The sequence below is a fragment of the Anomaloglossus baeobatrachus genome, chromosome 3, assembly GCF_048569485.1.
Source record: "Anomaloglossus baeobatrachus isolate aAnoBae1 chromosome 3, aAnoBae1.hap1, whole genome shotgun sequence".
NCBI classification, from domain to species: Eukaryota; Metazoa; Chordata; class Amphibia; order Anura; family Aromobatidae; genus Anomaloglossus; species Anomaloglossus baeobatrachus.
In genome coordinates this window covers 52,453,265-52,467,082 of record NC_134355.1, presented here as the reverse complement: position 1 = coordinate 52,467,082, position 13,818 = coordinate 52,453,265, and positions in this window count along the sequence as shown.

Sequence of the window (13,818 nt, the reverse complement as noted above, 5' to 3'; positions counted from 1 at the left end):
TGAGGAGAAAGAGCGGTCGCTGTTTGAGGGCTTCTACGGGAAGTTTCCTGGACCGAGCGCTAGGACGGGACACCGGGGTCCTCGGTTACAGGGTCCTAACGGCCCAGTAGCAAAACCCGGAGGGCAAGAGATTCTACATCCCTGGCCCACCATAGTTCCAAGACGCCGCAGCAATATAGAACCCGGGATCGCAGTAATACAAGCTGGTCTCATAACCGGTTTACGTTGCCCATCACATGGGACAGTCGTCTTCAAGTAGAGAGAGAGAAGGCGACGCTGTGCTGCTCCAGGCCATAGTTGCTCCCACCAAGAGCGCATTAAGGAAGGCCTCCAACTTGCCAAGCAAGGATAGATCCACGCTGCTTCTGGGCTGACCCGACCACGGTAAACCTGGACCATAACACTTGACCAGTAAAGGTAAAGAGGAAACTACCACCTTGTGGCATCCAGTTTCTGTCGGTGTCCCAGCCCTGCACGACATTGCACCACAACAACCCTCGCCATCCTCCTGGGTCCCACTTCGCCTGTGGGGAGTGATCACACCCGAGCTGCACTACTACCAGGCCCAGCAAGGAACCTTGCAGCGGCGGCAAATCCTGGCCACATACAACAGGTGGCATCACAACAAACTCTCCCAAATACCCCGCTTCCCCCACCATTTACTGCACGCCTTGGGGCAACGGAACCAGGCAAGGCCACCCCGTGACAACGCCTGACCCCACCTGAAACAGCCCGGCGACGAGTAGGTTAACCTCCTGCCCCGTGGAGCGCTACATTTCGGCCAATACAGTGCCTTGATCAAGCCCTTCGTTGGCCAAAAGGTCACACTGTTTTTATCCCCTCATGTACATTGGGACCAATAAAGATTTTTCTAATTGATGCCTTGGATATTAGAAAACTGTATAAATCCCTTTCAAATCCCTCCTTTCAATGGCATCCTAGGCAACTTCCTACCCCTTGTCCTGTCTCTATACTCAGCCTCATGTAAGCTCTTTGTTTCCACCATATACTTTATCTTGCAGAATAACAAAGAACTCCATTCATTAACCTGGGATGGGCAACTAACCCTACAAAGCTGCAAAGCCTGTGAGCTGGGATGCAAAGCAGTCACATGAGAGTCATACCACAGGCAAAATATGGGTGCGAATAGCCCTTGGGTTGTAAATTGGACCAAGTGTTTAACCAAGATCATAGAACCAAGATGTTTTATACAATCTAAAAATAGTATAGACCCCTTATATAATACAATAGTCTTCTCACATCAGTAAAAAAAAATGTTTTAAGTCAAGCATCTAATATAAGCCATCCTCCTGGAAATAACCCAGATAAACCCGAGTGATGGGAATCTCCTTGAGTGACCTGTTCTGTCATCATTGACTTATTCTTATTTCACACATTAATACAGGGATTGTCTGGAGATGGCTGCAGACATCAGTGGAAGTTATTAGCAGGTGAGTAATGGTGACTTTATAAAATAAGGTCATCTTCTATTGTGTAAGGAAATGTTCTACATTAGGTCGGTGCACACCTCCTAGTATTAAGGTAATTGCTCATGTCACCATACAATGGTTTCTTTATGTAGAGTAACACTAATCAGCCATAGTATGAAAACCACTGGAAAGTAAATAACTGATTATCTAGTGACAGTGCCACATGTCAAGAGAAAATGGCAAGTAGACAGTAAGTTAGGGTCATAGAATGGTAGAGTTCGAAGGGACCTCAAGGGCCATCGGGTCCAACCCCCTGTGAGGGTAGGTTTTCATAAATCATCCCAGTTATATGTTTATCCAGCTTCCACTTGAAGATTATAGAATGGTAGAGTTGGAAGGGACCTCAAGGGCTATCAAAAAGGGACCACGAGGGCCATCAGAATGGACCTCAAGGGCTATCAAAAAAGGGATATCGGAATGGACCTCAACAGCTATCGACAAGGGATCTCAAGGACCATTGGAAGGTACCTCAAGGGCCATTGAAAGGGACCTCCATGGGTATCAATAAGGGACCTCAAGAACCATCGGAAAGGACCACAAAGGCCATCGGAAAGGACCTCAAGGGCTATCGAAAAGGGACCCGAAAGGGCCATCGGAGAGGACATCAAGGGCCATCGTTCTTAAAGTGTTGGCATAAGGGTCTGTACGACTTTAACAATGGTTAAAGTATGATGGCTATAAGACTGGAACTAAGTATTTCCAGAATAGCAGGCCTTGTAGAGTGTGCTCAACATGTATAGTTCATATCTACCAAAAGTAGTCTAAGAAAGGACAGCCAATGACAACATCATGGGCACCCAAGGGCCATTGGTGTATGCGCAAATAAAAACTATGGTACATAAACTGCTAATGTGACAGAAACATGTCAGAGCACATAATACATAACAACTTGTTGTACACCAGACAAAATGCCCCTGCTGACCATGGTCAAGCACAAAAAGCCCCTAAAATAGATGCATGAAAACTGGACCATGATGCAATAGAACAAGGTGGCCTCGTGTGATGAATCATGTTTACTTCTCAATTATGTAAATGTCTGGATGGTTTTGATTGTTTACTTGTAGAAGAAATGGAGCCTGGATGCACAGTTGGAAGAAGACAACCTGGCCGAGGATATATAAAGCTCTGGGCAATGTTCTGCTGGGAAACTTTAGGTCCCTACATTCCTGTGGGTGTTAATTTGACAAATACAGCATTTCATGATGATAGGGCTCCCTAAAGAAAACGGGTCATGATTAAGAGCTGTTTTAGCTCAAAACGCATACACTGACAGGTATTTACACTGGTTTTAATTAACTAATTAATTAATATACGTGATGTTTTATTGTACCAAAACGGTTTGAGAACCGAAACAAAGCGTTGAAAGAAATGACTTGCCTCCAAGTTCCCAAGATCTCAATTCATTTGTGGAATGTACTGGATTCGAGAAGACCACACCTCAGAACTCACAGAACTTACAGGATCTGCTGCTAAAGTCTCGGTGCTAGGACATCTGCAGAAATCTTGTATAGGAAATGCCTCAGTCTTGAGTCATCTACGTACCAGCCGTTGCTAACACAGACTACACCAATGGGAACACTTTTAAAAATTTTACTGTGAGAGTCTATAACTCCAAGCAGGTGGGCGTTAAAGGGTAAGAACACCCAAACCATTACACGTTAAGGCTGAAGAACACACAATTTTTTAAGCTAATATAAGTCAATCTGTAGTCATGGACAGCCCATTCATACAGGTATGTACAGTACATCACTCATGTTCAAAAAGTTGTTGAATATTTAAATTATTGAGCTGAGATATCCAGTTTGGCAGTTTATTAATTTCAGCTTTAATATCCAATTCTAGAGTGGTGCAGGGTACTGCTGCTGTAATGATTGACCGAGGCCACACCATGGAGGGGCACCAACAAGAATGATCTTTGGGGCTCTATGAGTCTGAGAGCCTTCTGTGTGATAATGACAATCACATATTCACATGGTGCTACTAAAACTAGATTGTATGTTCGATTCTATATACAAGCCTGCTTCCTACATATTTCAACACATATATGGAAATAAAGAATAGTTTTGTTAATTAGATGGCTAGTCACCGATATAACTATAATTGAAATGTAATTAATACTTTTCTGCTCCTGGAAAATGAGAATTAAGGTAACGAGGGTCATATTTAAAGATACTGAATCAGAAAACAATACAAAAATATCCCAGTACTTCCTCCTTTAATCTCCTTGTTCCCATCAATCCTATTTGGGCTCATTTTACAATTAAAATTAAAGATTACTTCAGTTTTAAGGGCACTTAAGGTCCAGTCACACTAAGCAACTTACCAGCGATCCCAACAACGATAGGGATCGCTGGTAAGTTGCTAGGAGGTTGCTGGTGAGATGTCACACTGCGACGCTCCAGCGATCCCACCAGCAACCTGACCTGGCAGGGATCGCTGGAGCGTCGCTACACGAGTTGCTGGTGAGCTCACCAGCAACCAGTGACCAGCCCCCAGCGCCGCGTGGAAGATGCTGCGCTTGGTAACTAAGGTAAATATCGGGTAACCAACCCGATATTTACCTTGGTTACCAGCGCACGGAGCTACACGTGCAGAGAGCAGGGAGCAGCGCACACTGAGCGCTGGCTCCCTGCTCTCCTAGTTACAGCACACATCGGGTTAATTACCTGATGTGTGCTGCAGCTACATGTGCACAGAGCAGGGAACAGCGCACAATGCTTAGCGCTGGCTCCTTGCTCTCCTAGTTACAGCACACATCGGGTTAATTACCTGATGTGTGCTGCAGCTAAATGTGCACAGAGCAGGGAGCAGCGCACAATGCTTAGCGCTGGCTCCTTGCTCTCCTAGCTGCAGGACACATCGGGTTAATTAACCCGATGTGTCCTGCAGCTACTTGTGCACAGAGCAGGAGCCGGCACTGACAGTGAGAGCGGCGGAGGCTGGTAACAAAGGTAAATATCGGGTAACCAAGGACAGGGCTTCTTGGTTACCCGATGTTTACATTGGTTACCAGCCTCCGCAGAAGCCGGCTCCTGCTGCCTGCACATTTAGTTGTTGCTGTCTCGCTGTCACACACAGCGATCTGTGCTTCACAGCGGGACAGCAACAACTAAAAAATGGCCCAGGACATTCAGCAACAACCAACGACCTCACAGCAGGGGCCAGGTTGTTGCTGGATGTCACACACAGCAACATCGCTAGCAACGTCACAAAAGTTGTTCGTTAGCAGCGATGTTGCTAGCGATGTTGCTTAGTGTGACGGGGCCTTTACTCGAGTATATATGTCAATGTTAGCACTTCATATGCTGTTTTGTTAAGTGTTTTGTGTCTTCTTGAAAATCAATAAAATCTGCTCCTACAACCATTCTTTAGCCAAATATAGAAGGAATCAGGAGTAGTGATAGGCGGACCCGGACTGTAAAAGTATGGATCTGCGCGGGTTCAACAGTATCCAAGTGCTGGCACCAGACCCAGAGTACTCAGGGAACTCCGGGTACCTATAACCCATATAAATCACTTCAGGGACCATTTCAGAAATATATACAAACAATCTTTATTATCATGATTAAAAAAACATAAACACAATAGACACAATAGGTACCTATCTGGAACCAGAAACTTGGGTAATTAAAAAAAAAAAACTAAAGGAAAAATAAAGAAGTAAAGGAAGAAACAGGCACGTTATACTTACCAGTGTCCCACGCGGCTGTAACACTACTTAATGTGCCACTCATACTACTTCCGGGGCCACTCATTATCCTTCATACATATTCACTGCTTACCCCACCCACTGTCGTCTCTGATTGGTTACAGTCAGACAGTGCCCCCACCCTGTGTGATATATGTCACACAGGGTGGGGGCGCTGTCTGACTGCAAACAATCAGAGATGATGGGACTGCCAGTTGGCAGGGGAAGCAGTGAATATGCATGAGGTTAATGAGCGGCATTGGAAGTAGCGTTACAGTCGTATGAGAGATTGGTAAGTATAATGCTCTTGGTCTAATCCTCCAATCCCTTCTACCACCTTTTTAAAGCGCCATATTCTGGTCCCCATAGACTTGTATGGGGACCGGCATTGAGACAGATATTTGGGATCCATTCAGCTTTTTTTAAACATGGTTGGACCTCCTGATCCTGGGTATCTGCGGGTCCACCCATCACTAATCAGGAATAGATTAATGCCTGGAGAACATGAACACGTCTTTGAATCATACAGCAAATCTTTTACAGTTTTCTAAGTTTAAGGTTCTTTCAAGCTATCAACTTAACAATGCTTTGTTAAGCAAGTTACAACTTTGCCAAGGACGCTTCTTCTGTGCATTGTCACAAGATTATTTTTTTAGGATCTTCACGTAACTTACACAGGACCTGCTTGGTTATGTCCATGGAGCGGCTGCTGGCTGGTGGAGTAAGCTACCAGAATAGTCGTGACCCTGGATAAAATCCAGGAAATCAAAGTCTAAATACAAGTAATGGAAGGGGACTAAATCCAGAAAGTACGAAGAAGCAGGAGTAAAGGCCGCTTTACATGCAACAACATCGCTAACGAGAATATCGCTGGGGTCACGGAATTCGTGACGCACATCCAGCCTCGTTAGCGACGTTGTTGCGTGTGACACCTACGACCGACCACTAACGATCCGAAAAACAGCAAAAATCGTTGATTGTTGACACGTCGCTCCTTTCCCAAATATCGTTGCTCATTTTGGACACAGGTTGTTCGTCGTTCCTGAGGCAGCACACATCGCTACGTGTGACACCGCAGGAATGAGGAACAACAACGTTCCTGTGTCTTCCGGCAACGAGATGGGAGTGACATTAATGCGGCTATCTCTCCGCCCCTCCGCTTCTATTGGTGGCCTGCTGTTTGACGTTGCTGTGACGGCGCACGAACCTCCCCATTAAAAAAGAGTTTGTTCGCTGGCCACAGCGACGTCGTTAGGAAGGTATGTGCATGTGACGCGTACTAGCGATATTGCTCACCACGGGCAGCGATTTGCCCGTGACGCATGCACGACGGGGGCAGGTGCGATCGCTAGCGATGTCGCAACGTGTAAAGCGGCCTTGACACCAAGCAGTAAATAAGGGTAAGTATAATTTTTCACTGGCAACATTGGCAGGTAGGTGCAGGCTAGGCCAGGGGGCAAGGGGGCAAATGCCCCCCTGTGACACTCCTCGAGCAGCTGTTAAAGGCCACCCTGCAGCCTGCAACATTAGTGGCTGCTGGGTATTGCTGGCAGGTATCCAGAAGGTTTAAATTGAATTTGCCTCACAGCGAGGTGCTAATTAGACAAACAGGGTAAAGGTATTAACGCCCAAGTGCCCTGTCTGGATGGCACCACAAGTCCCCGAAATTATTTAACAGAGCTCCTTTCATGTTGTCCACAATGAAAGATTGGCCCCTCCTGGTGAGACATGCAGAGATACTGGGGGCGAGTTCAGATATAGATGTTACAAGACCCTTCTAGTTAAAAAGTGTTGGAAAAGTCAGGCAGGCAGGTTTTCTTTTCTTAATTTCAACAGTCCTATAATGCAGAATCTCATAATTAGTCTTGTCTTTTTCCATGTCCATTTTTACATTTTATATTTATACTGAGAATATCATCTTTATTTAATTAATCCACAGAATTCAACCAGAAGATTCTTTCTCCAATGTATTATTCATTTCTAGAAAAAAAAAAGAAATAACTAATCTAAAAATGTACTGCATAGGAATGTCTGCTGGCAAGAGGCTTTCTAGTTCAACCAGTCTCTTAAACAATTCGTACAATATTTGTCTTGAGAACAGGATTGACATATCTATAAGAATTCTCCCTTGCAGTCCTGTTTGATCATATATATATATATATATATATATATATATATATATATATATATATATATATATATACAGTTTGTCCACCCATATCCTGTCCACCACCATTAATTTGAGAACGACGGCAGCTATAGACGTAGAAGTGGTGTCTAGGTATAGTAAAGTAGCCATGCGCTACGCAATGAAACCACCTATAGCGCCACATGGTGGAAAACAACGGAGTTAGTATTTTTATCTTGAAAACGGAACGAGATAGAGAAAAAAAGGGAATTAAAAAATTGTAGGGCATCATCAATTCAATACGAATCGACACCTTGCATACAGAAATGCTATGATATGAAACCCATGACCCCCCCCAAAACATTGAATGCTGGTCACGCATATGGCGCTCATTTAGCTTTGATGCTCAAAGTGGCCACCGTCAGCTGCAATGCACATCTGGACTCTGCACAGCATACTGTATCTTGCTGCACGTTGTGCAATATGGTAGGTGACAAGTTTGCACAAGCATCTGTGATACGTCATCGTAGGTCCTGCAATGTTGGTGGAGGGGTCGCATATGTCGCGGGCGGAGGAGGGGACGCTGCGCTCTCCCACTGCTCGGGTCCGGCTGCTGCTGCCGCTGCTCTGTGGTGGCTCGAGCGATGGGCCGGATCCCGGGGACTCGAGCAGCGTTCCTCGCCCGTGAGTGAAAAGGGGATTTTGATTGTGGGGATTTGATTATTGTCCGTGACGCCACCCACGGTTGTGGTGAAGTTAGTGACACCACCGCTGCTCTGGACGGGGATCCCGGGAGCGGTGACAGGGAGCAGCTTTGATGTTAGTTCTCCCCTCCGTGGGTAGGGGTTGGTTGTCCCGGGGCCCGGTGATGGGGGTAGGGATGGATGACAGGCGGGTTACGGGGCCTGGTGAGGTGCAGGGTCGTGGGGGCAGCGCTGTGTCGCACGGCATGGTGGTACTCACTCAGCCAATGATGAGGACACAGTTCTCGGTAAAACACACGGCTGGATGGATGAGTCCCACAGACGGCTGCGGTGTTGTTTCTCCCGGCAGGTTGATGGTGACTGCCTTTCCCTGCACCTATGTACGGTAGATGGTTCCAATCGGTTCCCACCGGTAACCCGCTCCCCAGCTTGGATATGGGCTGGAGGAGGCCCTTTTGCCCGCAGGCTCTGGCCCTGGGAAACGGTTGCCTTGGCGGTGGCGGTGTCTCCCTCTCTTGGTTGGACTGTTGCCTTCTGTCGGGACTTGGCTGCTGGGAAACCCAGGAGGTTCCCTTCACTAACGAATTCGGCAAATTCACGGTGACTCCTAGCCTTGCCGGGGTCCGTAAGCCCCTGCCAGATGGTGCTGGCTTCTCTTTGCATACCGGTCCGGTACCGCCGGGCCACCGCCCGTCTACGGTCCTTACGGTAGACTCCGATAGGCCACTCCTGCAGACGGTCACCACCGTCTGCCAACCTTGCTGCTCCGTCCGGGCCACACACCCGGACCAACTTCAGTTTGCTCCTCTACCACTTCACTTCCTTCCACTTTCACCTCCAAAGCTAAACTCCTTACTTTTCCCGCCTCTAGGACTGTGAACTCCTCGGTGGGCGGGGCCAACCGCCTGGCCCACCCCCTGGTGTGGACATCAGCCCCTGGAGGAAGGCAACAAGGGTTTTGTGTCTGACTTCGGTGTGCCTGACCGGGAGTGTGGGGTGTGTGGGTGTTGTGCTCTGTGGCCCCTGGCTTGTCCAGGGCGCCACACATACACCTGCTGTTTGATGTGACCTCACAGAAAGAAGTCCAATGGGGTCAGGTCAGGTGAGTGTGGAGGCCACTCCACGCAGCCACCATACCCAATGACTTGTAGGAATGTCTCCATGAGGTATCGCTTCACGTCCGCAGCCTAGTGAGTTTTACTCGTTCTAATCATAGCATTTCTGTATGCAAGGTGTCGATTTGTATTGAATTGATTATACCCTACAACTTTGTAATTCACTTTTTTCTTCATCTCGTTCCATTTTTGAGATGAAAATGCTAACTCCGTTGTTTTCCACCAGGTGGCGCTATAGGTGGTTTCATTGCGTAGCGCATAGATACTTTACTATACCTAGACCCCACTTCTATTCCTATAGCTGCTGCTGTTCTCAAGTTAATGGTGGTAGACAGGATATGGGTGGACACACTGTATATATTTATTTATGTGGCTATTATATATACTGTATGATGGGGGTTCATCTGGTGCAGTAAATGATATATTTCACATTTAAAGACTTTAAAGAGATCCCATCACGTACTGTAGTTTGGTATAAAGAAAAAAGGAGCAGAGCAGAAGGATGGACTGTCAATCACTGATTAGTGCCGCCCACTGGACTCCTGAACGTAGGAAGAGCAGGGATTTAATCCATAAAATAAAAGTAATACTGAATCTATTCACATAAATCTATATATCTACTCAGCTCAGCTCCTCTAAAACATGCCGCCTGCAGATTAGGCACCATGTTCGATGTGACAGGTTCCTTTTAACTCTAGTGGCACTCTGTATGAGGGAAAAAATAGAGCGCTGACGTCTATGAAGATAGATTATCTATGAAGACACTTGACTCTGTCTCATTGAGATTGTTAGGCTGACCATAGGTAGAAGAGACTAAGCTGCTGCCAGCCGGCTTCATTTCACAGGTTCCCTTTAAATGCTATGCAGATAGCGTAGGCTGCGAAGAACTGGAGGCACTAAAATGCATACAATAGAAATGTGTATATCACCAAAGCAATTCTTTCCAACCTGCGGCTCTACAGCTGTTATCAAACTACATTTCCCAGCATGCCCTGTAGTAGTTCCAGAATAGCTGGAGAGTCCCAGTTTGGAGACCACAATATCAGAGGTGCAAGCATTGTTGTACATAAAGGGGTATGGGAAAAAACGATATTTCCCTGCAAATATAGAGTAACTCTGCAGGTAAAAAGCGTTAAAATGCTGCCCTTACTGAAAGCACGGGTACAGGGAGGAAATTAACTAATATCTTCCGGGAGCCGCTGACAATTATAGAGGCGTGCACAGAGTGATTAGCATCATTGCTCGCGATATTGATTGGCGGCTATAATCAATAAGTAGCACATTGATTGACAGCTCACTCGGCAGTGCGGGATGTCAATCAAAGTACAAGAACGTGCTTACAGCTGCAGCTCACACTATAGTAAAAGGTGCTGTGAGCAGTGACTGTAGCCGCTCCGTGCACGCCTCCTTGACTGAAAGCCTGCAGCTCCTGGGAGGATATACGTTCATTTCTCCCAGGTAGCTGTAATGCTATTTACCTGCAGATTAGTTTTATATCTGCAGGTAAATAGCATTTTTGCGTATGACAGTTTCCTTTTAAGACTAGGTTCACATTTATGCAGTGAACTATTATGATTGCTGCTTTGTGACTATGGGTCCATATACAGTAAATAAGATGGAATCTCCAGAATGGAGGTGTCACAAGTGTGTCATGGCTTGATGTGATCTTGGGGCGATCTGGGATCAGAAGGTCACGGTGTATTGTGGATCGTAGATCCGCTTTAGTGCCCGCTCGTCATTTACCCTGAGTTGGAGCATATTTAATTCATTGGCTCAGCCTCCTGTCCCGGCCCCTTCTGTGTTGTACCATATTGGCCAAGCCTGCTACCCTGGCTGCCGCTGCTGTATCCTACCACATTGGTCAAGCCTGATGTCCCGGCCGCTGTTGCATTGTACCATATTGGCCAATGTCACGAGTGTTTCACGTGTGACAGACAGTCATGTGGTTTCTTGCCATCGAAGGTCCCAGCGTCTGGCTGCGTAAAATATTTCCTGACTTTCCATTGTTCCTGCTGTCAGTATTCCTTGGTATAGGTAGCTTTACTGTTGGATTCATATCTCTCCCTTTTGGACACAGCAGGAGTTTGACGTCCACCCAGCTGCTGATCATCAGTATTCCTTTGGTGTTTAAATAACCCCTTCCTTTCTTTGGACTGTACTGGTGATATTTTCAGTTCCTTCAAGCTGAGGTTGCAAGCAGGTGACTTGTACTCCTCTGTAGTTTTGTTGCTGAAAGCTCCGCTGAACTTCTTCCTGAGTCATCCAATGATAAGTAGTTCTTGCTTTTCCTCTTGTGTGTCCTCCTAGTGTCTTCTATAGTGTTTAGTGGGGTTGATGAAGAGCTCCTGCCATCTGTTCCCTATTTAGGGCTCAGCACTAGGGATACCTAGGGTCAGGTGTCTGGCTTGGCACATAGCTGCAGAACCTATTTTGGTTGGTGAGGGACCCCAAGAACCAGCAGTAGGTTTGGTCCAGGGTCACCATCATTCCTCTCCATAGACACAGGGTTTCCCTTCCCTTTTGCCGTGCGTTTGGTACTTCCCCGTACCTAGCATGACAGCCAAGTCTGCTATCCTGGCTACCGCTGCTGCATCATACCCAGCTGGCTGAGTCTAGTGTACCGGCCGGTGCGGCATCCTACCCGATAGGCTGAGGGTGATGCATCACCTGTCCTAGCTGCACCTTCCATATCAGACACTGTCAGTGTCCATACCCCTTGAGTTAGCTGTCGCAGCGCCGAGTCTTCTTGAGTGGCACCTGGTTTTGACCTGTAGCTCAAATCCACCCTCACCATTAGAGGCTCTGGTGAAAACCTGGTGTGAGCCATAGTCACACCCCTCAGGTATTCTGTGTGCTGTGTCTCAGTGGGTCTACTACCCTGCTCGTACCAACGAGCATTACATGGAGTTAAATTTAACACTGGAACTACTGGACTCGTGACACCTATATAGAAATACATGGTGCAAAGTAGTCAAAATGACTACCTCAGTAGTTCTAGTGTTAAAGCATAAAGGATTATACAGCCTGTATGACCAAGATTTTCTATATAAGTAGTGCAGCCTTATCAGGCCTAAGAGATCTATTTAATTATATATACAGTCTGTACAGAAAAATCTGGCGACATATCTGCTATAAGGACCCCCAACACCCACACAGCGTCATAAATGTGCTATATAAGAGAGCTAGACCCCAACTCCCTGTAGTAATGTTGTAAAGGCCCCGTTACACGCAATGACGTATCTAACGATATATCGCCGGGGTCATGGATTCCGTGACGCAGATCCAGCATTGTTAGCGACGTTGTTGCGTGTGACACCTACGAACGACCGTTAACGATGTAAAATACTCACCAAATCGTCCATCGTTGACATGTCGTTCCTTTTCAAAAAATCGTTGATTGAGGACACAGGTTGTTCGTCGTTCCCGAGGCAGTACATATCGCTTCGTGTGACTCCTCGGGAACGACGAATTACAGCTTACCTGCGGCCGCCGGCAATGCGGAAGGAAGGAGGTGGGCGGGATGTTACGTTCCGCTCATCTCTGCCCCTCCGCTTCTATTGGGCGGCCGCTTAGTGACGCCGCACGAACCGCCCCCTTAGAAAGGAGGCGGTTCGCCGGCAACAGCGATGTCGCTAGGCAGGTAAGTCCGTGTGACGGCTCCTAACGATATTGTGCGCCGCGGGCAGCGATTTGCCCGTGACGCACAAACGACGGGGACGGGTGCTTTCACCAGCGACATCGCTGCGTGTAACACTCCTTTATCCTTATTGGTTGTCTAACTAAAAATTCAGAAGCAAATAAATATAAATTTATAATTTAGCAATTCAAGAAATTTACGGATGATTTTTTCAGTTTTTCGCAGTTTTTCGGAGATGCCTTTTAAGAAGCGTGAACCGTGCCTGCTGCTGTTTTATGCATTTTTGCAAAGTGTAAGCTGTCAGGATTTGTGTACAATTGCAAGTTTTATTTTCAGCCAATAGTGAAACTTTCCATTACTCACGTAAAGACAGAACATCTTGTTTAAATTCCATCCAGTACATACTGGTTCCAAATGCAACACGTCGCTTACCCTGGATTTCTTTTATGATGCATGCATGTGGAACAGGAGCTAGAAAACCTGTTTTTCATTCATTTGGAGCCACCCCTGTGAGCTTCTCAGAGGTAATTTAAAATAATGCCTGTCCTGCGGTTCGCATGGCATTGACCTGTCACATGACAAAAGACCTTGCTTCAGAAGGAAGCTGAATGGTTTATTGCCATTGGGGGTCTACGGAAATGAGAGGGTCCTGCAGAATAACTATGTGCCAGGGGTCTATAACACAATTGCAGTTGATACTCAAGAAACCATTTTTCGGGTTTCAATAGAATGGATAATACATAAAGCGAATATTTGAAACTGTGGATGTTGTAACCAGTAGCCAGGAAATGTGGGGACCATGATACACTCCAGCCATGGCCCATACTGTTTGGTTGTGATTTTTATATATTTTTAAACCCCAATTTGGTTGTTAACAATGCAAATTTTTTTATTTTTAATTTTTCATCACATATCTTTGGGAGAAAAGGGTTTAATTTAATTTTTTTAACTTATTATTTTTTTAATTTTTAAACTTTTTTTTAAAGTTCTATGAGGACTGCAACCTCTTCTGTATGATATTACAGTAGAAATGTTTAAAGAAAATCTGTCAGCAGA